The sequence below is a fragment of the Balaenoptera borealis genome, assembly GCF_965194805.1.
Source record: "Balaenoptera borealis genome assembly, chromosome: 5".
Taxonomy (NCBI): Eukaryota; Metazoa; Chordata; class Mammalia; order Artiodactyla; family Balaenopteridae; genus Balaenoptera; species Balaenoptera borealis.
Genome location: NC_138862.1, coordinates 66,534,773 through 66,558,546, shown reverse-complemented (window position 1 = coordinate 66,558,546; position 23,774 = coordinate 66,534,773). Strand labels below are relative to the sequence as shown.

Below are 23,774 nucleotides of genomic sequence, written 5' to 3'. Positions count from 1 at the left end.
TGCTGTAGTCCCCGTAGCACGGCCTGTTCCCGTGCCACAAATTCTCAATTTGGGGTTTAGAAAATATGATCAGGCAAAGGAATAGAACGCTTTGCTTTCACTGTTTGAAAAATAAATACCTTCTCTCAAAGACAGGGTAGGAAGTATTCCTGGAGCAGGCTGATTTGTCCGTTTGGGAACCAAGGCAGTGCTTTGGGTGTTTTGCACACAAACTTGAGTCCTCTGCTGGGCGCTGCTGTGTCTGGCAGCCAGCCCTGACTGCAGCCTCACGTGGCCACCAATTCCCAGGCCCCGGAGCCTGGTCTCTTTATTGCTCCCTGTGTTGCTCTCTTCATCTTTTCCCTCTACCTTCTTGTCTTTCCTTTTCTTTCTCATCTCCTTCCTCCACCATAACAGAGAGGTCATCGTGGAGTGTTTGGGCTGCATTTTCAGAGCTGCCAAAACATGCACAGAGCACCAGGTTCACATTTCATGCAGAGAGAAAGCTGCACAAAATCTTGATGCCATTATTTTGCTTCACCCATCTGGGACAAAGTAACAGTTCTCCAGGTAAACTCAAGGAAGGAAAGGTTTCCTGTTGTCTGTCAGGCACTGAGTTAATGCTGGTGACTAAGACACAGACCTGTCCCCAAAGGGCTTGCAGTCCACTGGGGGAGGCAGACAGGGCGGAGTGACCCAGCATTGTAAGTGCTAGGACAGGGCTGACAACCTAACCCAGCACTGGGGGTTGTGGGAAGGCCTCAGAGAGGGTGTGCCCCCAAGCTGAGCCCCAAATATGAGTGGTGTTAGCCAGACAACAGCAGGGAGAGGGAAAGAGCCTTATCTAACTCTCACAACATGATGCTGTTACTATAATCTTCATTTATCAGTGAAGAAACCATGGCTCAGAAGATTCAGTTAGTTACCCCAAATCAGTCACCTAGTAAATCGTAAAGCCAGGATACAAACCCAGGACTTCCAACTCTCAAGGAAGGCAAATACTCTGTGTTCAAGTGTGCTTAAGGTCCAATGAGCCTTATTTCTGAAAGTGACTTTGAAAACAAAGCAAAGACCTTTTCTCTAGGTTATATGGACTCAAAAACAGCTGCACAGGCTCTGTCATTTAACTCTTCATGCTCTATCAGCTGCAAGTGCCTGGATCAATACTTGAGGCCTGGTCATGGTCATTCTGGCCACATCGACATGGGGATGGCCTCAACTTGGTTCGGGTCCAGGTGCTTCTTTGACCCACATTGAAGTACAGTATAGTTGTTCCATCAGAGCACTTGCCTCATAATGGTCAGTGACTCAGGAGCTGCTTTAAAACAGTTTCTTTGTCCTTCAGATGTATTCACAACAATTCCACATTGAATAAGACCAAACTGCAAGACAGCTCTAAGACTCCAGCTGAGTGTCTGGGTATGGTTGTTCAGACTGTCGACTGCACAGAAGTGGCTGGCCAAGGGGGCCAGCTGGGCTGACTCCATCCTGCACTCTGCTTACCAGTCTCTGTGCCCTATCCTGGGCCTTGTCTGCCCACCCAGAGGGAGAACCACCTTTTTTCTAACTGATGTGCAGAGCTTCCCAGACCCAACATTTTCTCTCAGATATAAGATGCTTATTCGACTATGGTGGCCATTTCTCCTCTGTACATTTTGTAAATTGATATCATTCAGAGTCTTAGCAAGCTTTCATAACAGGCCTCCATCAAAAGCCAGTTCTGTATTTTTGTGGATTTTCCTCATGGATTACCTAAGATGATACAAATGGAAATTTTTAAAAATCTGTCCTTTTACAACCAAAAATGTGCTACTTTTGGCTCTTGCCCAACTCAATCTAGTTTGGGAACTATGATTCCCCAGGAATTGAGAAAAGCATTCCTAGCTTCCCCCGGATTGCTGGATTAGCACAGCTTCTCAGCCCACAGCTGAATTCCAGCCCCGAGGAAGAAACGTCTTAGACAGAGTGAACTCCCAGCCTGGAGCCAGTCAGAGGTTGTGTCATGTGTTTGCATTAGCTGAATAAAAAGCAAGCAGGCTTTCTGGCCTTACTCCCCCTCCTCCCCACACCCCCCTCTGGAGAGGCCGGTTAAAGTCTAGACAGTGTCTGCTTGGCAGTGAGCCTTTTCAGCACAGTCTGCACAGTTGTGCAGCTCTGACTTGGGTTGCCTCTCTTCACTCATTCCCTCCCCCCTCGCCCCCGTTTTCTTAGTTAGCCTTAAACTGTCTCAGGGGACTGGCATGAGCCACACATGTAAGAAGCAGGTGAATGAATTTATGAGACCGTCAGCATTCAGCTGTCCTGAGAGGTTCAGAGTTGAGAAAATATCAGCAGTGCTGGCTGCAGCTGTGACTGAGTTTACAGAGATTCCCTGATGTGAGTCAGCTTCCAACAAGCCTCCATTTATTGGCCAGAGATGGGCTGGAGGGAACCCAGGACAGACAGTGGCACCCAGGTAATGAGCCTCGTGCCGTCCTTGGTGGAGTGAACTTGGGCAAGTCACTGGGCCCCTCATCTGCAAAATATGGGGGTTAGAGTAGGGGAGCTCTCAAACCCAGCTCTGAAATCCTATCCATATAAAAGGAGGCAGACATTTTAGGTTGGATTGTCAAAGTATTCTACTAAATGGAGTTAGGATATTTGATTAGCTCTTGTCTTAATTGACGGCCCAAGGAGGAGCAGTTTGAAAGAGAAGCTGGCCCAGGAATGGGAAAAGAGAATGAGTAAAAGCAGGAGGCATTTTGTGTCCCTTGCTTTCTCCTGTGTGCATTGAATGAAATATAAACGGTACATCACGTGGCACCCGAACAGTCTTCATGCCCAGAAATCCCAGTTGCTGTCTATTCTACAGAAAGGTATCACTTGATTTTTCCACTTTAGAAAGCAGCTAATCCACAACACTGGGCAAGAAATGAAGGATGCTGGGTCTTCTTGGGGTTGAGCAAGGAATCTTTTTTTTAAAAAAGAAGACAACCCAAGATTCCAAAATGTGCAACTGGAGCTTTTACTGAACTTACAAAAAAACAAAAACAAAACTTTCTTCTGACCTTTGTAAATGTTCACATTTTCTTTTCAAAATAATGATGCAATATTGAAACAGCTTACAAAAATCATTGTCTGAAAGCATTGCATGGACCCTATTTTGTTTTCCAGAACTCTTCTTGCCTTCTCACCATTTTGCCTGGCCCATGAGCAGGATCCTGGGTTTCCTCAACAGGAATTGATGAAGTTCCTGCCCTGGTCCTCATGCCTTCTCTCTAAATCTGTTCAGGGCTCTTGTTACAGCTGAGGGCACTGCTCTTTGGCCTTGACCTCAGTGGTTAAATCAAGTGACTTGAGAGGGTGAATGCAGTAAGGAAGCAGAGGCCAATGCAGATGTTTTAGTCCTGTTTAATGCTTGGTACCTTAACTGCACTCTAGTTCCCGAATCCCACTAGGCAATCCCAGTATGCTAAATTGTGCTGACTTTTGGTTCTGAATGGGGGGCCAGCCCAGTGCTGTCTGTGGCTTTCCTAATAAGGCCACTTGTACAGTGTCAGAATTGAATTCAAATTGGCTGTGCTCCAGGGTAGACTATATACACAGACACACCCATAAATTTTACTACTTAATTGACTTAAGTTTCACTACTTGGAGAATGTGACCATCTACTTATAGCTCAAATACACTCCCCTCACAAAAACAAATTCCTGTGGAAACTAAAGAAGAGAAGCATATATGTTGTTAAATTTCCCTTAATTTGATTGTTGTGTTTAATCTAGTTTGGTACTTCTGTTATAATGTCCTGATTTCTTTCTGAGCCTAGTGATATAGATCAGTGCTTATTTTTGTGGTTGTGAAGTTTGCTTGTTAACTTAATCAGTGTATGTCATTCATTCATTCATTCATTCATTCCCTACCTCATTCCAAGAATAAGAAGTATGTTTTTCTTCTCAAATTCTATGGCTAGCATGTCCTACTAGTTTTTGTTAGGGTCACGCTAAATAGACATGTTTTCCATTTTGGAGAAGGGCTCAAGTTTATGGCATAACAGTTGCAACAGAGAAAAATAAAATGGATGGAGAACTTAAAATTCCTGATGACTCACCAGGATACCTGGCTCATCTAGATTTTAATGTGAAATTGACACACTAGTGTGGAATTTCTATTAGAGCAGCTAAAACTTTTGAAGCAGAATTCCAGATGCTCGCACTGAGCCCAGACACAGACATACCAGAGTTCCCGTCATTGTCAGGGTCCCTATCAGGAGGACCCAGGTGTGGCTTCTGGGGGGCCCAACCCAGCTCACAAAACCTGCTTGGGAATGGTGGCAGAATTCACAAATGCTCAGAACGTTCAGCTTCACTTTTCCAAGGGCATTCCCATCCTTGGGTCTTCACCGTATGATATGATTACAGTGCTACAATTAATTGGGGCAGGCTGAGGTCTACATCAGAAGCGGGAAATTCACCTGGCTTCTCCTTAGCGTCCTTAGGATCTTTCAGGAATCTGTTCATTTGTGCTTTGTCCCCCCTACCCCTCCTCTAGCCTTCTGTCCTTGGCATTTTCTATTTTCTTTCGTTTCTTAGCCTGTGTGGCCTTGGCCTTGCCAGCAGCCACATGCAGAGAAGCAGACTTCCTAGTTTAGCTCTTTATTTTAAGGGTAAAGCCTTTCACTTTATGCATTAATTGGTGTCTGTATCATGTTCAACAAAAGAGTAATTTTCTGCGTGGCATCAAGGGCTGGCTAATAATCAAAGAAAACCCCAGCACAAGGATATCCACTTCAGGTATGAGTTTGTTTGGGATTTCTCAATTTCATTTCCTGGGGGATGGGACTAGAAGGGAGAATGGCATTGGGAAGTGTTTTGAGCAGAGGCCAGACATTCAAGTCTTTGCTAAATGTTGAGTAAAATAAATTCAGTACTCACTGCAGACTTATTTCTTAATAAAATTTTCTAAGCTGTCTGTGGACCGTATTGTTTAAAGGGCAGTTAAAAAGTTAACGGTTTTCTCTCTGAGAAATACAACTGGAAAAGAGTCTTTGTGTTTTTATTTTCTATAAAAGAACGGGTATAATATAACCTGGATGATAATAAGAAACTATTTTTTTTGTTTGTTATATGCCCTATCTAGGCTTTCTCTTTTTTTACATAAAAATAAATAAACCATGAAGGTGATATGAAATCCTGTAAGAACAACCAACACTTGAGGATTATTAACCCTGCTGTGTTGGTCATTTGACAGCTTAGGTAATTGCATTTTCCCTCTAAATTCCCTTTACACATCTGATCAAACAGAAGGCTCTTCACTTCTTGCCTAAGTTGCTTCACCAAATTGCTGTGTGAATTAGAGAGCAAACTGGGTTCCTCCCCGGGGGCTATAGTTCAGTTGGTGATTGGGTTATTTTTCTAAGTAATGCTACCATTATTTGGCCTAGGGTAAATGGCATTGTCATTTAGTGACCATAATTACTCACGTTACAGTGGCCTGGAGTGCAAAGAACTCCTCATTCCCCAATGATCTGTTTAACTCCAGGAAAGTCTTCTCTCTAACCAGGTTGGGGAAGCGAGCGTGTGTGTGTGTGTGTGTGTGTGTGTGTGTGTGTGTGTGTGTGTGTGTGTGTGTGTGTGTGTGTGTGTGTGTGGCTTCCATGCAGCTGAGGACTATTATGGTCTCTACATTACCAGTCTGTGGATTTACATGTGACAACAGCCATATTCAGAAAGTCATGACATTCTCTTTGAGGGAGAGACAAAGGATTCTAAGGCCAGGGGTGTTCAAAGCATGGAACTGTCCTAAAACAGTTTCTTGTTTAGAAATGGGTGGAGTAAATAGGAAGAAGGAAAGTAGTGTTGGGGAAGACTACAGGCAGAGGGGGGAGGCTGTGGTGGGAGTGGGAGACTCTCACCGTTAGCTGTAGTTGGGTAAGTAAAGGAAGAAGGGGTGATAAAGTGAAGAATATCTGTTTTTTTGTCTTAAATGCTTTGTGAGGAAATGCTGTGAGTGAACTCTGCTGATACATACCATCAGAAAAGAAAGGTGACTGTTTTTACTAAATGAATGTGTGGACCATAAGCAAAACTCACAACAGCAAATGATAATGCACAAGCTGTAAATTAAAACAGCACCTGTATATAGTGCGTATAGCAAGGGAGATAATGATACAAAGTACCTTACGTAAGGTGAGTGCTCAATAAATAGTAGCTGCTATTCTCTTGTTGTTGCTTGAATTCCAGGGGAGAGTAGAACTACAGGGAGAGACATACAGAGCCTAAACCCGTGTTTCTCAAACTGAGTACTGAGTGATGTTAATATATGTGCTAGGTTAAATGGTTTTTTAGTTGCAAGACCTCAGAGCCTTATAATGTTCATGTGCATTATTTATCTTCCTCTCTAAAAGAAAGTACTATGAGCAATGTTTTCCAGACATTTCACCACAGAAAACCATTTCGAAAAATACCATAAATATTTAAAGACTAGTGGAACAGTTTGGAAATACATACATCTAGGGTCAATTCTAGACAGATTTCTATAAGCAGAGTCTGTTTACCCCAGGTCTTAGTGAGCTTGCTGAACTCACTTCCTAAACTATAATTCAATTTCATGAAGAAGGCATGGGACTCATCGGGATCCCAGGGCCAGTCTGACAGAAGATTCTTCTGAGCCTGACTCTAGACTGGACCATTGGCATGTCCATGTCTATACCTACCTAGAACTGGCTGGGGTTTTTTATTACCAGCTTGAAGTATCCAGGAATCTTCTTTTTGATTTTTCACTTGCCCCATCCATACCCAGTCAGTCCATCAGCAAATTCTGTCGGCTCTGCTGTCAGAGTATATCACCTCTCAATTGACTGTTCTGTCTCCATCGCCACCACCTTAGTCCATGCCACCATCATTTTGTACTTGGACTACTGCAGTAGCATCCTAGCTGCTCTACCCCTTTGCCCTCTAGCTTTCTCCATCTACTTCTCTGCACAGCAACCTGAGTAATCTTCATAAAGCACTTATATAATCACGTCACTCTTCTATGTAAAACCCTCCACTAGCCCTCATCTCATTAAGAATAAAATATAAACTTCTTACCCGTGCCTACAGGGCCCTACATGCTCCAGCCCTTGCTTGCTTTTTCCAACTCACCTCTCATTGCTCTCCCTGTTGGGCCCTGTGTCACAGCCACAGTGGCCTTTCTCCTGGTCCAGGAACATGACAAATTCCACCCTGCTTCAGAACCTTCACACTTTCCTTCTGTCTGAACTGCTCCATTCATCCCTCAGGTCTCAGCTCAAAAGAGTGTTTCCTAACTATTCGATCTAAGTGGTGACCTCTCTCCCAGATTTCTCTGTCAGACATGCTCTATATTCTTCTAAACATTCATCACAATCTGAAATGATCTTGTTATTTGTGTTTACTCACTGTCCTTCCTCTAGAATATGTACTCCTTCAGGACAGAGCCCTTCTTTCTCCTTTACCAGTGAATCCCCAGCACCTAGAACTGAGCTTAGCATATAGTAGGTGCTCAGTAAGTAATCTGTGGAATTAATCCACTGGCCAAATGTATTGATCAATGCACTCAAATATCTCATCTGCAGTATGAGAAGATGCATAGTATCCTGCCCACCTCAATCATTTCTGTGCCAGATTCTGCAAGTATATTGTGCACCTGGGAAGGTGGGTAATAGCACGTGTCCATCGACACTTTGCTTAACCTTGGACATGGTAGTAATGCTGGGCTTGCTTAGTCTGAAACCTGGATTCTGATTCTCTCAGCTCCAGGTAAAGTTGGAATTTATACAGACACCAGCTGAATAGTAAATATTTTTATTCTTTCTTTCCATGATCAGCAATTCTGATTTAACTGGGCCTCATTCCCAGAGTAAGCAAATGTCCCAAGGAATGTAAAATAAAGCATTAAATTTTGTTATCGGTGATTCTTTGCCCCAAGGCCTCTGGTCAGTTTGTCTTCTGACCTCACCATTTGCTGAGACCTTTACTTTTTGGGATGCTTTCTGCTTTTGTTCTTTCTTCTATTTCATTTGGATGGGACCTGTGATGTCCCCAGTATGGGTAAAACAATGTCTCTGGATTTCCACATTAGATCTCAGAGAGGTCTTCTCTCCTGGGGAAAGCTCCACCAGAGGCACAGTGACCAGTAGTGAGTGGAGTCCCAGGGAACAGACCACCCCCTTATCTGCAGTTTTACTCTCTAAGCTCTCCTGCCGTTGACCCACAGACCATGTTCCCGACTTCCGCCACATCTTGCTCCGCTTTTCAGTGAAGTCAGTTCAGTGTGTGGCATTTCTCTCGTGTTCAGTCAGTTAAAAATGAAGGAGAACAGAGCTTTAAGAACTATACCGCCACATAATACTTGGGAATGTTTTTACCACAAATGATCATCTGTGTGTAGTTACTAAGCTAGTGGGTTTGGGGTAGAGTTTTCTAATGCAGTCCTTAGGGAAAACAAAATGAACAGAAAAGGAGGTCTTTGTGCATTGTTGTTATAGTTTAAGGGTCTCACAGGATTTTAATCTCTGCAAAGATAGGGAGTTTGCTACAATGGAGCAGGATACCTGGCACATTCTCACTAGTGGGCCTCCTGTCAGCTAAGGCCTGATTGGCCAGCACAAGTAGGTTTTGCCGCTCCTTCCCCCCAAGCTGTGGCTTCCCAACTGCTCCAAGGAAAGAACGCAAGGCAGGAATATCTCAAGAAGAATAGAATGCGCATGTTTTCATTGACTTTAATCTCAAGGCACTAAAAGTGTGTGTGTGTGTGTGTGTGTGTGTGTGTGTGTGTGATATTATTGAAAGCTGACGGCAACAGAGCAAGTATATCAGTAGAGCGGAAAAATGAAAAAAAGAGTTTTGAGAAATATCCACCTCATTGTGAAAGTTGTCTGTGGACTTCTATGCAAAAAAAAAAAAAAGCGGATTTAAGTAGTTAAGGCTCAAAATATGTAGTTTAATTAGCCCTTTAACACTGTTTCATGAGATAAGCCATACAGTCCTAAAATAGGAAGTAGCAAACATTTTATCTTCCTTATAGAGGATACCAGAAGGGTGAAGTGCCTTGTCCACAGGCATTGAAAGCTGAGTCAGAATTAGGCTTAAGCGCCCACAATGCCTGTCCAGTTTCAAAGGACTAGGTATTCTTTCAGTTTCCTGGTCTCAGACGCAGCCCAGCATGCTGCCTTCCCCATGTGATCAGATAATATCTGTTGACTTCTATAATACACACCACTTCTGAAACAGTCCCAGTTAAAGTCTTAATCTTTCTATCTAAACTCTCCTCCTTGACTCAGCTCTCAGTAATGTGTCAGAACTCAGAACTTACTGTTTAGAACTGTGCTGTTCAGCAGGAAAAGCCACTAGCCACAGGTGGCTCTTGAGCACTTGAAATGTGGCCAGTCCCATTAAGATGTGCTGTAAGTATAAAATATATGCCGGATTTCAAAGACTTAGTATGAATAAAAGAGTGTAAAATGTCTCATTAATAATTATTACATGCTGAAATGGTAATCTTTTGGCTATGTTGGCTTCATAAAACAAATTATTAAAATAATTTTATCTGTTTCATTTGGCTTTTTAAAGTATGGCTACTAGAAAATTTTAACTCATTTATGAGCCTGGTGTTATATTTCTATTGGACAGCACTGCTCTCGACAGTTGTCACCTAATCATATGTTGTATTTAGCCACACATTGTCTTGAGTTAGCTCTTATTAGATTGTGTTGTTCTGTTATTTAAAATTCCATCTTCTCATCTAAACTGTCACCAGCTTAGGGACATGGACTAGGCTTTATTGTTCCTTGAGTCCCTAGCATCTAGCTTGCTGTTTGGTATTTTGTTGCTTGATTATTCCATATTTTGCTGACTTTCTCCAAAATAGGTTTTGTCCAATTCCACTCTGGACAATGATAAGGAAGTGCAGGTTAAATTGTGTTTGGAGGTGTAGCATTTTTCAAAAGGATTGATTGTATGTAATTCTTAATTTGTTCCAGAAAGATTAACAGTCCTCTAAACTGGACTTTTAAAACGCAGGAAACATGCAGTGGGTGCTGGAATTTCCTGACACTCCTGCCCAGCAGAGCAGCAGCAGTGTTAATTGATGATTAAGGGTCGTAATTGCCACCCAAAAATCTTGGGGAAGCTCTACATTAAGCTCAGAGATTTTGAGCCCCATTTTCCGGAACCTGTCGGGGTATAGGTCCAGGTAAATAAGGCACATTGGCCCCAGTGGCTGCCAACCTTGAACCAGGGTTGAGAGGAGAGGGCTACGACCAGCCATGTTTGCTAAGTAACTGCCGGGAACTCTGACCGGATGGCTGTGATTCCCAGAGTCCCTGAGAAAATACTAGGGGATGCACCCTGGGTGGCCTTACCCTTTAAACATCCTACAATTTTGTAACTGAGGTTGTGGCTGGACCACATGCTCATAATTTCTAGGCTGGCTGTATTATACCTAAAATACAGCCATTTCTGCTGGTTCCCTGGGAGAGTCTGACCTTTCCCTGGGTTTTGTGACCAGAGGATCCCTGAGCCACTGCTTTTGGGTCTGTTGTTAAGGAATATTTAAGAATGCAGCTTTGGAAACCTCCCCTCTTCAGGGGGAGATTTATTAGGTCTCACTGCTGTGGAATGATCCCACTCCATTGACCACGTTATTGCCGTAATTTCATTGAGAACCATCTCCCTTTGGCAAAGATGCATGAAATGAATGATTGTCTCTTTAGAGAAGTCATTAGAAGGATTTGTAATGACAAAGATTTTGAAGTAACAGTGGTCTCATCTGCCCGGGTTTCCCAGCTTTGCAGCAGCAGAACCCCATGAATATCCTCATGTGACAGTTGAATCAAGGGAGATTAAAGCTACAAGAGGCAGCTCAGGCCCAAAATAGTACTTTCTTTGGGTTTTTCATCTTTCCTAGGTTATGCCCTAGGAAAACTGAGTCCCAAAATCTGTAGCTGGGTTTCTAGGGTCTCATAGACACCAGGTAAGAATTCCCACATTATAAAATGAAAATAAGCATTTTCCACTTGGGCAGCCTAATAGTTAAGGTGACCATGTGTCACAGTTTATGCCTGCTGTCCAAGTAATCTATTTGAAAGTTCCCCCTTTTACTCTCAAAAATGTCCCAGTTTGGCTGGTAAAATGTATCATTGTCCTACTATGAGCACATGTTCCCCCACTCAAGCTCACATACCCCTACTTGCCCTCAGCATTCATCCAGCATCCCCCTCATAGAGGAGCTAGGCTCCACAGTGATATATAAATTAAGCCTGCAGCTTCCTTCACTGGTCCTCAGGCTCAGATCCAGAAAGCTCCTGGGGCCAGAGACTGCCCAGAGAACAGTATCACCTGCACAAACTCTTCTCCACGGATCAACTTCCTTTGGATGCCATCTGAATGTAGCCCTTCATTTGCATTTGGAATTGCTCTGGGTATGTACCCGGGCAGTGGGAAGTGAGGAGGAACTGGGTAGGGAGAGTCCTCAGGAGTCTGGGAGTGGGTAGGCTAGAGAAACAGACCCTGCTTGTGGAGCCTGAGGGTGATGACCACCACCTGCCTCTGGCATTTCGTTGGAAGATTGTATTCCTCAGACTCCAGGTTTTCCCCCTACTTCCCCCCAGTGCCCCCCCTCCCCCTGCCCCTGTCTGGCAGTTGCCATGACAGCACAATGTCTGAGCACTTCTAATTACATCTGTCCATTTCTCCTAGAACCATACCGAGCCACACGTATGGAGACTTCATTTAGTCCAGAGTTTCTTGCTGGGTTTTAACCCCTTCTGCATACCCTGGGCTGGAGAATAATTGCCAGGATGCTGCAAACTTGACAGATGCTTTTCAGCTACACTACCCCAAAAGAGTCCCAGGGCTTTGTCTATGTCTTTAAAGAGGAGACTTAGGCTGCTCTGCTATGCTGGGTCTCTGGGTCTCTCTGTTCTATTTTGTTCCAATCAACCCTGCCTTCTTGGCTTTCCCCCCACTCTCTTGCCCTCTCCATCCTGTCAAATGGTCTCAGCTCTTGGTTGGACATCACAATTCCTTTTCCCCAAGCACCAGGGGAAATAAATCACTTGGGCACAGCTAAGTCTTTGCCCTGCCCTGGCAACTCACATTTCAGTGTATTCCAGTGCACTGCAAGGTCAGCCTAGTGGATGAGCCAGAGGGGAGTGGCTAGAGATATTCTCAGACTGGAGGAGGGGTAGAACAAGGCAAGAAGCCTCTTTTTCTCATCTAGGAAGACTGACCATCTTGCCTTCCTTCTACCTCATAGCGCAATGTCGGGTGGGGTTCCTGAGAAGAGGTAACACAAAACAGCTGCCTTGATAACAAGCCCATTTTCACAGTTTCTCTTGGCCTCTTCTCACGTGCTTCTCTTCATCTCCACTTCTCCCTTTTATAGGCCACCTTGTTGGGCTGCTCTTGGGTGGCCTGTACGCTACACTCTCAAGTCCCACCCAATTTTGGCCTCCCTGAGGGACCTCATATTCCCGCATCACCTCATCTTCCACCCTCCCTCCCTCCACCAAATTCTCATTCCCTCAGCGTATCAGCTAGGTTATACATTAATTGTGAACAAGGACATGACTGAAAGTCATTGCAGTCCCCCATTGTTCTCCTGCCCACTTCATCAAAACACACACACACGCACGCACACCCCAATGTCTTTCTGTGGGTCTAAGACAATCTCTAATTAGTGAAATTCCAAGCTAAATATTTATGGCCTGGTGGAAAAGAGTGGAGTCTTGAGGCTGTTTCCCCAGAAAGACTGGTCCTGGAAGGGGGCAGCCCCAGGAGGGAAGCTGGCACAGGGGCTGGCTTTCTGCCCCTGCTCCAAGTCCTTAGGGCAGTGGGGTTCAGTCCCCCTTTCATACTTTCAACAAAGGTTGACTGAGTGTCACAGAGTGCTATGCCAGGACCTGTGACAGAACTCTAAAACATCATCCTTGTCCTTTAGGAACTTATAGTTCAGCTGGGAAGACAAAATCTGCACAATCAATTAAAAATTTTTAAAAGTGATCAAAAGGAGTTCATACAGAGAGGAATGAAAGTTCAGAGAAGGAAGGAGGAATTCATACCAATCAAAAGGAAAAAGTCACTGAGGATGGAGTGGTGTAACTTGAGCTAAGCTTTGAAGGACAGGAAGAATTGGGGCAATCCAGATGATAAATCAGACTTCCCAGATGGTGACATTATTTTTTTAGCTGGTCCTGTGGGACATTCTTTGCCCATCTGAAGGTTAAAGAAGCAGATAACAATACCTCATGGTGTTGACATTTTCAAAGGGTAATGAGTTCTCTTTTCAAACGTAGAACCTTAGGTGCCCCATACCCTTTATTTTAGTCTGCTGTGGCCACCTGCTCTACTCACAGACACCTCCTGAAGTGCCTATAGCCAGAGGACCTGAGAAATGAGGATTCCTGGAGGTGAGAAGGCCAAGGAAACAATGAAGTCATCCAGAAGAGAGGAAGAAGACTGAGCCACGTGCCAAAGACCTGGTTAAATGTGGCCAAGTAGATGACAGTGTTGGCATTGGTGCCAGGTCATGTGAACCACCCTGGAGAGTAGTGGAGTGCCTTTCAGTTTTAGGGAGAGCCATGTGCAAACTGGGATGATGGAAAGGAGCCACAAATGGTTATTCCCCAAATCAGGGAAGGTACCCAAGTTCTCTGCCACTTTGGATTCCTTCCTTAGGAGTTATGTGGTATCAGGAGCTACCTAAATTGAGAAGAACCCAGGCCAAAAGGGCTGGTGAGGAGAACTTGTAGGTCTTAGCCTGTATTCCTATCTCTTCTGCCTTCCACCAAAGCAGGGGAATAAATCCTATATTCCACTCAGAAGTCCAAAGAATGTGAATTCTCTTTTGTTCAGGGCTTGGGAAGCCTGGGGAGGTGGAGGGTTGGCTTGCTCGGGAAGGAGTGCCGGGAATGTGTGGGGATGTTGGTCCAGATGTGGCCAGCACTGCAGGGGACACTTCTAAAACTGGCTCTCAGAACTCTTCCACAGCTGCCCTAGAGCTGTCTCCCCTCTTTAGTTGAGGGAATTGGGACTTAGGTGTGTGGATTTTTTTTTTTTTTTAACCTTTAATCAACCATTTTCCTTGAACTACATGTGGAAATAATTAGAGCATGAATGCTGAGTAAATGTAAGTCCTGGCAGTCCCAGACATACTTCAGTGACAGGTTCTTGGCAGGAATGAAGAATTGTGAATCTCATGTGAATTTCCTTTAGCCATTCTCTCCCTTCTTTTCTTCCTTTTTTTTTTCTTGCAAGGCAAACACAAATAGAATAAAAATGTTATTAATGGCATTCTAGGGGAGTAGAGGGTTCCAACCAGTTAACTAAGAGTGAAATCAGGCCACTCAGTTGGGGTCCCATTACTGCTCCCCTGATTTCCTCTGCCATGATCCAGGAGGGAATGAAAAAGCATTGCTTAAGAAAATCCTTTGACAATGAAATCCAACTTTAATTCCCCCACCAAAGCCCAGCAAAAACCCTGAAACACCCTCAAGAGGGTCTATACATAACCAATATCTTTAGTTTAGTTTAGGTTAGTTTCCTTGGGAGATTAAAGTTTGATATTCAGGAACATCTGAAATGGTAAATTCCTGTGCTTACTAGGTAAGAGAATTCTAACAGTTTAAGGAACTTTGGCATCATCAACAACACTTGCGTTTTATAGATGGGGAATCTGAGGCCCAGAGAGGTCAAGCACCTTGCCCTAAGTCACGCAGTGTGTTAGAAGCAGAGATATGTCCAATGCCTCTCTCCAGGCTCTTGCACCAATTCTCTTTACATAGGACCTCACTGTCTCTGCCTGGTCTGACCCCTGGGTTACTGATTCAGGTTTTAGCAGAGGTTTAAAAGGTTTTTTTGTGGGGTTTTTTTTGCCCTACTTCCCAATGTTTGCCAAAGCATTTCTCATGCAGTGCCATTCATCATCCATTTCTAGGAGCTCTCTAGACTTCCTGGTTTTGCTCCCAGTTTTCTGAATGTGCCTACTCTGCTTTCTTGGCTGGTCTGCCTTCAGAGCCCTCATACAGTTGTGCAGGCTCTTCACCACACAAGGAGGTGAGGGGGGCTGAAATCCAACCTGCATTCTGCTTGCCAAGCCCTGTAACCTGGCCCAGTGTTGCATCTGCCCAAAGGGGACGACATCTTTTCTGATTTGCACAGGGACCCCATGGGCAACCTGCCTTCCTTCCTGCTCCTCTCTGTGCTCATCTTGTCCCTTTCTCTCAGTTGCCCTCAGCCCTCCATTCCCACCCTTTCCTCCTGAGCTCATTTGTTCTCATCATCTACACAGATGATGTCCAGATGTGCACCTCCAAACCTTTATTTTCAACTTAGTGGGATGTTTTACTGTCCCTTTAGACTAATGTCCATAACTGGCTCATCATTGCCTGCCCCTCTTTCATTCAGCCCCTTCCCAGGGCTCCACTCTGACAGACACACCAGCAGCCTTCCAGGCCCTCAAAGCCAAAGATCTTGGCAGCTCCCTGGATTTTCTCCTTCCTCTCTTCTGTCTGGTATGTTGCCAGATCCCCTTGTTCTTTAGAGATTGCTCTTGGCTTTCTTCCTTTCTCTGAATCCATGTCACTACCTTCCATGAGACTCATCACCCCAGACTCTTTCTAGCTGGTTTCCTTGTGCCCCCAATTCCTCCTGACCTATTTCTTCCCATATACCACCACCCAACTGTTCTTGAAACCCTCCTGCTCAGAAACTTACAGATTTTCTGTCCAGATCCTACCATTCTTCAGGACGAGTCCCACCTCATCCATGGAACCCATCTCCTAAGGTCAGCCCCATTTACTTCAGGACTGCATTGGTCTGTGTGTGTTAGTTCCATCTCCCGGACTAGGTTAGAAACTTCTGTGAAGGCAGAGGCCACATCCTGTACTCTTTTAGAGTATATGCCACAGGGCTTGTACCATGCTGGTCACAGGCTGTTATCCTTTTTTTTTTTTTTTTTAATAAATTTATTTATTTAATTTATTTATTTTTGGCTGCGTTGAGTCTTCGTTGCTGTGTGCAGGCTTTCTCTAGTTGCGGCGAGCAGGGGCTACTCTTCGTTGCGGTGTGCGGGCTTCTCATTGTGGTGGCTTCTCTTATTGCAGAGCGCGGGCTCTAGGCATGCAGGCTTCAGTAGTTGTAGCACGCGGGCTCAGTAGTCGTGGCTCACGGGCTCTAGAGCGCAGGCTCAGTAGTTATGGTGCACGGGCTTAGTTGCTCCACAGCATGTGGGATCTTCCCAGACCAGGGCTCGAACCCGTGTCCCCTGCATTGGCAGGCAGAATCTTAACCACTGCGCCACCAGGGAAGCCCCTGTTATCCTTCTTGTTTGTTGTTACAGGCATTATCAAATATGCTTTCTGAGAGGTTTAAACTCCTTGCTTTGGCTTTCACTGAAGAAGACTAGAGGACTATCCATACCCTCTACTTTGTCCTTTAAAATGGACAAGTCTCAGGCAGATGGTTGGAAAACAGAAAATGAATACCATGCTCAAACCTAACAGACTAGTTCAGGGTGGAGAGTGGTCTGGCTTAAAAGTCTCCATTCAGGATTCTGATGAAACTGAAGGGTGAAATTGTGAAACCAGGGAACTTACAAAAAGCACCCTTTAGGAAGACTGCTACACATCTTGGGAATTCCCAGGGGTCACTCTGAGGACTATTGACAGATAGTGGGGAGCCCAGTAGCCCCTGTCAGAGTGGCGTCACTGCATGTGCCTGAGTTGGGGAGAGAACATGGCACTCCACAGGAAGACACCCAGCTCACTGCTGTGGACCGTGACCTGAAGGCATGAGAGCAGAAATGCCTACCTACCTCAGTCACAGCACAGCTCAGTTACAGCCTCCTTACTGCCAACGGGGATGAATACTCCACCCTCATAGACCCTGGTGAGATTATTTTAAGTCCATGTGAAAGGGCCTAACATATTTCTAACTCTGTGCTTACTAAATGCCGCTATTTGCTTATGCTACGACTGGACGAGACCATTGCAGAAAACTGAACTTACCACTATATAGAAACCAAGCCTCCAGTCTGCCATGCTGTATCTGGGCCACCTCAAAAAAGTCCTAACATATGGAGGGGGAGGCATTCTAGAGATGGCAGATGAACAGCTGGGAAGGTGAAAAGGCTTCCATATGAAGAAGGCAGTGTAGATCCTTGTGTGACAGGGCCAGCACTTAAGACAATGTGACAGAATCTGTAAAATAACAAAGACAGTGGTTAAGGTAAACAGCTTTGTCCCATTTGAAATTTGAAAGTAGGCATTTCCAGGCACACAATACATTATCACATAATGAGTAGAAAATGTGCTATCCTATGAGCTATGAGAGAGGCTGAACATAGAAATTAATACAATGAAAAATTAGATAATTCTTGAATGACAGATCCATAATAGAGGTTTTTTGTTTTTTTTTTAATCTTAAGGCTAATCCTCTTGGGAGTGATACAGCCCTTATTTTGATATCATAAAGCTTAGCCATGCCTTACCCCAAACATCCTGAGTGCATTGTCACTGGCCACTGACACTGACAGCAACCTGAAGAACCCCAAATTACATTTAATGTAAAAAACGTTTACTGAGCATTTTTCTCTGGCAAGACAATGTGGTGAGTCTGTGGGAAGCCAAAATGTGCAGGCGTTTAGTCTACTTGAGATACGCTTTGTGTGCATAAAATATTAAATAGGGCTCTGACTAATAGACTAAAGACCTCAAAGCCTTCTTGTTTATGGTGAGTCAGATTGACTGAGAAGCTAATTAAGATTCAGTTTCGGTCCTTTTACTTGTAAGGCCCACTTCCAAAGCCCTGTGCCCAATTTTGCAGTCATAGTTGTGTATTCTTTTTCTTAAGGGGGGCCCCTCAACTTGTTTAAGCTTCAGGCCCCACAAAACCTGGGTCTGGCCCTGGTGCCTAAACCTTAAGATGAGGGATTGGTTGTGAGCACCCAAGAGGGAGGGACAAACACAGTGCCTATTGCCAAGCGCATCAGAGCAACCGCTAGAAGTCACTCCTTCCTCCTCTTTCCTGGAATATGTAGGACACAGCAACACACCCTTCAGAGAAAAAGAATCAGAGAATTGAGCAAGGTCACATGATGCTCCAGCCATATTTCAAGGTCCTGAAGTGGCCCTGCTTTCTTCCTGGCTTTCTCAGGCCTGTGCTACTGGGTTCCATTCCAGAACGGCCGTCCCAGCCTGTGCCCCACCCAGGTCTCCTGCTCTCCCCAGTTCTGTGAATTCCTTTGTCCCCAGCTCTGGTGCTCAGCGTATCTGAGGGGCCCTGGTGTTCCTGTGAAGTTTCCATGACTAATTCTGGCAAAGCAAGGAGAGCCTTTCTCATGTCAGCAAAACCGCTCTGTCACAGAATAGTGGCAAGGGGAGCCAAAATTCCACCTTGGCATACGTAGGGCTGTTTTTTTCAAAAAGAAAGTTGGGAAGGAGAAAAGGGATGGAGGGGACAGAGCCGACCCAGTTCACATTAGTGAAATGATGGTATATTAAGCTGACAGTTTTATGGCTTTGCTTATAAGCTTCCTCCCCTGCCAAAGCACACTGTTCTTCCAGAAATTGTTTTACTTCAGAAGACTTCTTTTAAACATTCAAAGCATATTTTATGTTCAGGCTTAGTGCTGGTCAGCCCAGAGACTCAGACACCCTATCACCTCTACTGGTGGTTTTGCAAATAATTGGTTTTCCCATGGCTTGCAGAGGATCTTTTTCAAGTGCAAAAATAATTTCTGGTTTTGTTTTTTGTTTTTTGTTTTTTTTAGACCTTGGATCCAAGACAATACCTTTTCTAGCTTTGATTTGTAGAGAGGCAAAGTGGTTTAGTGGAAAGAGGGCTGGAATTAAAGTCTGGAGACCTTGGGCCAGGACCCAGGTCTGTACCCATGAGGTCTTGGACCAGTCAATACAGCTGTGAGCCTCCATTTCTTCTTCATCACAGGATGTTACATCTGGAGGGGCCTTAGAAGTAACCCCTGCCTGCCTATCCTAAAAGGTTTTGAAAATAAAAGTAATAGTAAAAATTACAGACTCGTCAAAATTGCTATTCAAACAGCAATTATCACCATGCAGTGGCTCAGAGAGGACATTTTTCCCTGGTAAAAGTCAGCAATGTTCCCGGTCATCTTTTACCAAGGGGAATTTGAATTGTGCAGATTAACATGAGACCAAACCCCCAGAGCATGGCTTGCGACACATAATGAAAACAACATAAAAGCAAGTCAGGGAGAGGATGTAGAAGGATAAAGCTAGAAACTTGATGTTTCTCCATAGGGAGCAATTATTTTGTTGATTTTTCTCTGTATATCATGGTGGCCTCACTTCCAGAATACACTCCCTCTCTCCACTCAGTCACACTCTCACAGGTATATTCAGACTACCGGTTCATATACCTGCGACCTCACACTCCCAGAGAATATTCAGATGCCATACCTACGACCTCACACTCCCAGAGAATATTCAGATGCCAATGTCGTTATCTCTACGTAGATGAAATTCTCATACAGCTTTGGGACCTAATTCCTAAAATTGTTATGGTAGTAAAGCAAACAATTTTCTTTCTGTTGTGAGAACTGCACTGAGCCTGTGACCTCGCCCTGTGCCAGCCCTTGTAGCTGTACCCTCTCCCTGCAGCTCATTTGACTGTTCCCCATAAGGGATTATCAAGACTCTGGGGTCAGGCTGACCTGTGTTCCAGTTCTGACCCAGCTCTCGCTAGTTATGTGGACTCTGCACATCACAGAGCTTTTCTGAATCTTATAATTCCTCCCTGTCTGTTACATGGAACTAAAAATATGGAAACCTACACAGACATTGTGAGGACAAAGAGATCTGTGAAGAGCCTCACTCAGTTGTAGGTGCTCCGATTAATACTAGCCCTAGGTCCTGGTCACTCCCCCCCCCACAAGATTGCGGCCTTACACCTGGCAGGTTTTTTGTCTCCAGCCTCTCTCCAGGCTGCCTTGCACTTTGAGTCGGTATTTCCAAGCTGGAAGGGACCAGACGCAATATTCGAAAGCACCACCTTCATCATGTCACCTGCCCCGTCCCAAACTTCCCAGGGTCTTCACTGTGCATCATATCCATGGAGAGCCCCTTGGATCACCTGGCCTGACCCGCCCCCTGCCACCTGCGAGCCCCACCTCATCTCTCTCTTCCTCCACTCACACACCAGGCAGCCATTGTCCTGTGCCTTGAGCATGTTCCTGCCATGTTTATCCCCTCTCGAGATGTTCTCCCCCACTCAGAATCAGTCACTCAGCAGACGGGTAAGACCACCTACCACTCTGAGGAACTTTTCAGGAGCCTCAAGGATGCTTCTGACATCCCTGCTCCCGGAGAACATGGGGCTTGGAGAAGGGCTTTCAATGACACAAACAAAATTTTCTTCCTTACTGATTTCTACATGATAGCACGCCTGTGAATGGGCAGAATAGGGGGCTGGGGTGCCGTGAGGGCTTCAGGTTAGATGTTTTTCCCCAAGTCAGCAAATCCCTGGTTCTTGGTGTCCTGATGCCTGCAGGGCCCCCGCCCATTCTCCCACCCCACTTTGTCACATCTCGACTGGGAGGACAGAGCTGGGAGGAGCTGCTGAAGCCAAAGCTGCGCTTCTGCATTGCGGCTCCAAGCTCCGTAAGACAAAGAGAGAGATTGCCCCCTATTGACAGATGTGCCACCTGCAAAGAGGAATGCTGTTTAGCTAGCATTTCTCTGTGGTCTTCAAACACGATAACAGGGTTGTTAGGCCCTTGGTTTTTTCCATTCGGTCAGTGCTGCTCTCAGTGTTATCATTCAGTGTAAGGAAGGATGGTTGGGGACTTGACAGCCCAAGGTGATGACAGCATCTCGGTGGGAAAATTATATGAAAATCAGTTGCCCACTGTAATAACGGCCGCTTCCTGTTGTGTGGCAGGCACTCTGCCGCATGCAGTACATCTCATATAACCCTCCCACAGTCCTCATAGGGATTAGTGTTCCCATTTTACACACTAGAAACTGAGGTTTAAAGAGAGTACCTTGCCCACAACCATGGTAAGTAAGGAGCAGAGGTGGGAGGTGGACATCAAATCTAACTCTGTCATGCCCTTAAGCACTTTCTCCTGACATTTGCTAATTACGCAAATCAAATCCCCATCATAATTTCCTTAATCTTCAATCTTATACATATGAAAATAAATCAAATATAAAAGAATAGTTTTCCCTTTGGTTGGGTAGAATCCTAGCTCTGCCACTTTCTACTTATGTAACCTCTTGAGGCTCAGTTCCCTCATTTATAAAATGGGGATAGTTATGATGTCTGATTTATGGTGTTGTCGTAGAGCTTAAATAAGATCCTGTAAAATGAAAGTCACTTAGCAGGGCGCCAGGCATTTATAAATAGGAGCTTAGTCATCTATTGTCTGAAGATCTGGGTTGGAATCCTAGCTCCTCATTTTTAGCTGTGGGACCTTGGGCAAGTTACTCGACCTTCCCATTTTCAGTTGCCTCGTCTATAAAATGTGGTTAATAATAGGCATGTTTTTGCAGGGCTGTCCACAGTAAGATGAAATTGTATGTATGAAAACGCTTTGTAAATTTTAATAGTACTATTCAAATATTAGTCGTTATATTCTATGTAAAGGGTATCTGTTTCTTTAAATGGATTTTTGAGAATTATTTCTGAAAAATGACTTGGGTTGAGTTCGACCTATCAGTAAAAGCTTTTATTTTTAATACTCACTAAAAGCATAAGATTGAAAAGAGACTCTGTAAATGCCACAGATTATTCTGCAGGAAACTCTATAATCATTAAAATGAATAATACTTAACAAGCAGCTTGCTTTACAGTTTATGATGCAGTTCCAAATACATTATCTCATTTCATCTTCACAAGGTAGGGCAGGTATTTACCCCTATTTTACAAATGAAGAAAGCAAGGCTCAGAGAGTTGAAGTGACTAATTATGGACATACAGCTAGTAAGTGGTAAAGGCTTGTGGGACTGTCTGCTGGTGTGTCTTTGAGCGTAGGCATATGTCTGAGCATGCTTTTTTTATGCAGTAGTGTGTCTTTAACTCACATGACACACTCACTGGGGGTATATATTTGTCTGTAGCCCTCAGCATGTTGTTTCATGAAGGGGGAGAGGAGAAGGTAGTCTTATCTGAGATTTTTTTTTTTACACTGGTCAGCAATAGCCTTTTCCTCTTCATTTTTAGAGCTGCTTGCCATTCCTAGGGAGTTTCCAAGAGGGCCCTGCCTGGAGAATATACTCGATTTTATCTCCACTCCTGGTTTAGGAAACAACAGCTCTCCAGTACCCCCAGCCTGCTGGGAATTACTTCCTCTTTCTTTGCTCCCTGCCAGCTTTATTGAATTCGCCTTAGCAACATCCAAAAGAGAATGGGTTTAGCAACAGCCTGTGAACCAATGAAATGTGAGCATGGCAAGGGTTTCTAGACCAATGGGAGCCCTGCATGACCGGCAAGCTGGCTCAGAGAGAAAATAACCTAGAGTTTGCAAAGCAGCCTCCGGGTGGCAGCAGACCAACTTGTATTGGACATACCCACTCAGCTCTCAACATCCACTTTGTTTATTGCTCTCTTTGACCTTTTCTTGGACGTAAAACATTTACCGAGTATAAGAATTTTACAGTTACAAGCTTTGTGGGTGTGAGTTCTCTCCATGACACGGCAGACATGGCCTGAAGGATAGAATCTTAGGTTCCATCCCCCATCTTTACTATAGGCAGTCCCACGACCCCATCCCAGCCTCTGCCATCTTTGCTGGTTCTTCCACGGCCAATGCTACCCCAGTGGGCAGGAGCCTGGAGGCACTGGTGACTACCTGCCCATCCAGTCAAGAAAAGGGCTCAAGAAATCACATTCTCCTTCGTTCAACCTCCACTACTGCTGACCTGAGTGGCAGATGAGGTGGGGCTAGCTTTCTGCCACCAATTAATAGGAGGGAAGGACTGTGTCACTGACAGATTAGTGCCTGTGAACACCCACATTCTCAGTGGCACAGATTGGGACCATTCCCTGCCTTGTCAGTTTTGCTGCATATGTCTGAACACGAATGTCTGACCACAGGTGGTTTGAGAACAGTTCTGTCTGTCAAGTGATTCTTCGGCCCTCTTGGTCTTGAAGCCAGAGGCAGATATGGACAGGGGCTGCGTAAGACCACGTCAAATAATAGCAGATCCATGTTTCCAATGGTTTAGCCATCCTTCTTTTGCCTTTTGAGATGGCAGTGCCTTGGACACTGCTCGGTGAGATTTTGGTCCTTCAGATATCCGTATTTCTCTCAAGCATTTCCGCTTCTGCCTGGCTTGCTCTTCTCATCCTTTAGGAGTCAGTTAAGGCATCCTATCTTCAGAAAGTCTTGTTTGAGTCTCACCTTCCTGTTGTTAACACTTCCTCATTGCTTTCTAGAGGTCTCTTTATTCTGTTTCCTTGGATAGCCATGGAGCTTCTTGAGGACGGAGACTGTGCCTTTTTATCTCCAGTCCTTAGCCTAGTATTGGCATTTCATGGGTGCTCAATAAACGTTTTAGAAGAAAGGAAACATGCAAGAAAGAAGCTCTTGCTCTTTGAGAAGCAATCTTAGAGATTCCTAGGTAGCTGGGCCTGAGAAGGAGCAGTGCCAGCAAGACTGATGCTGGCTGTTGGGCAGAACTTCTGGCTGTTCAGGACCCTTCAGCACCATGAGCCTCGACTCTAGGCCACGGCCCGAGCCTGAGAGATAATCACCACCATTGGCTCATCCGGAGATGGGCTCAACTCACTGACAGGGTTTCCTTGATGATTTTGTAT

The 23,774-nt window shown here is 44.8% G+C and overlaps 1 protein-coding gene and 1 long non-coding RNA gene across 2 annotated transcripts in view; one reads left to right on the top strand and one right to left on the bottom strand.

The window, feature by feature from the left end:
• FSTL1 (follistatin like 1) overlaps positions 1–23,774 on the top strand; it is a 51,202-nt gene that overhangs the window by 9,353 nt on the left and 18,075 nt on the right. The window lies entirely within an intron of this gene.
• Positions 5,008–23,770, bottom strand: LOC309630147. The gene is made up of 2 exons (XR_014245449.1): positions 17,467–23,770; positions 5,008–17,176 (listed from the first exon to the last, which is right to left on the bottom strand). It is a non-coding gene; the product is annotated as an uncharacterized lncRNA (long non-coding RNA).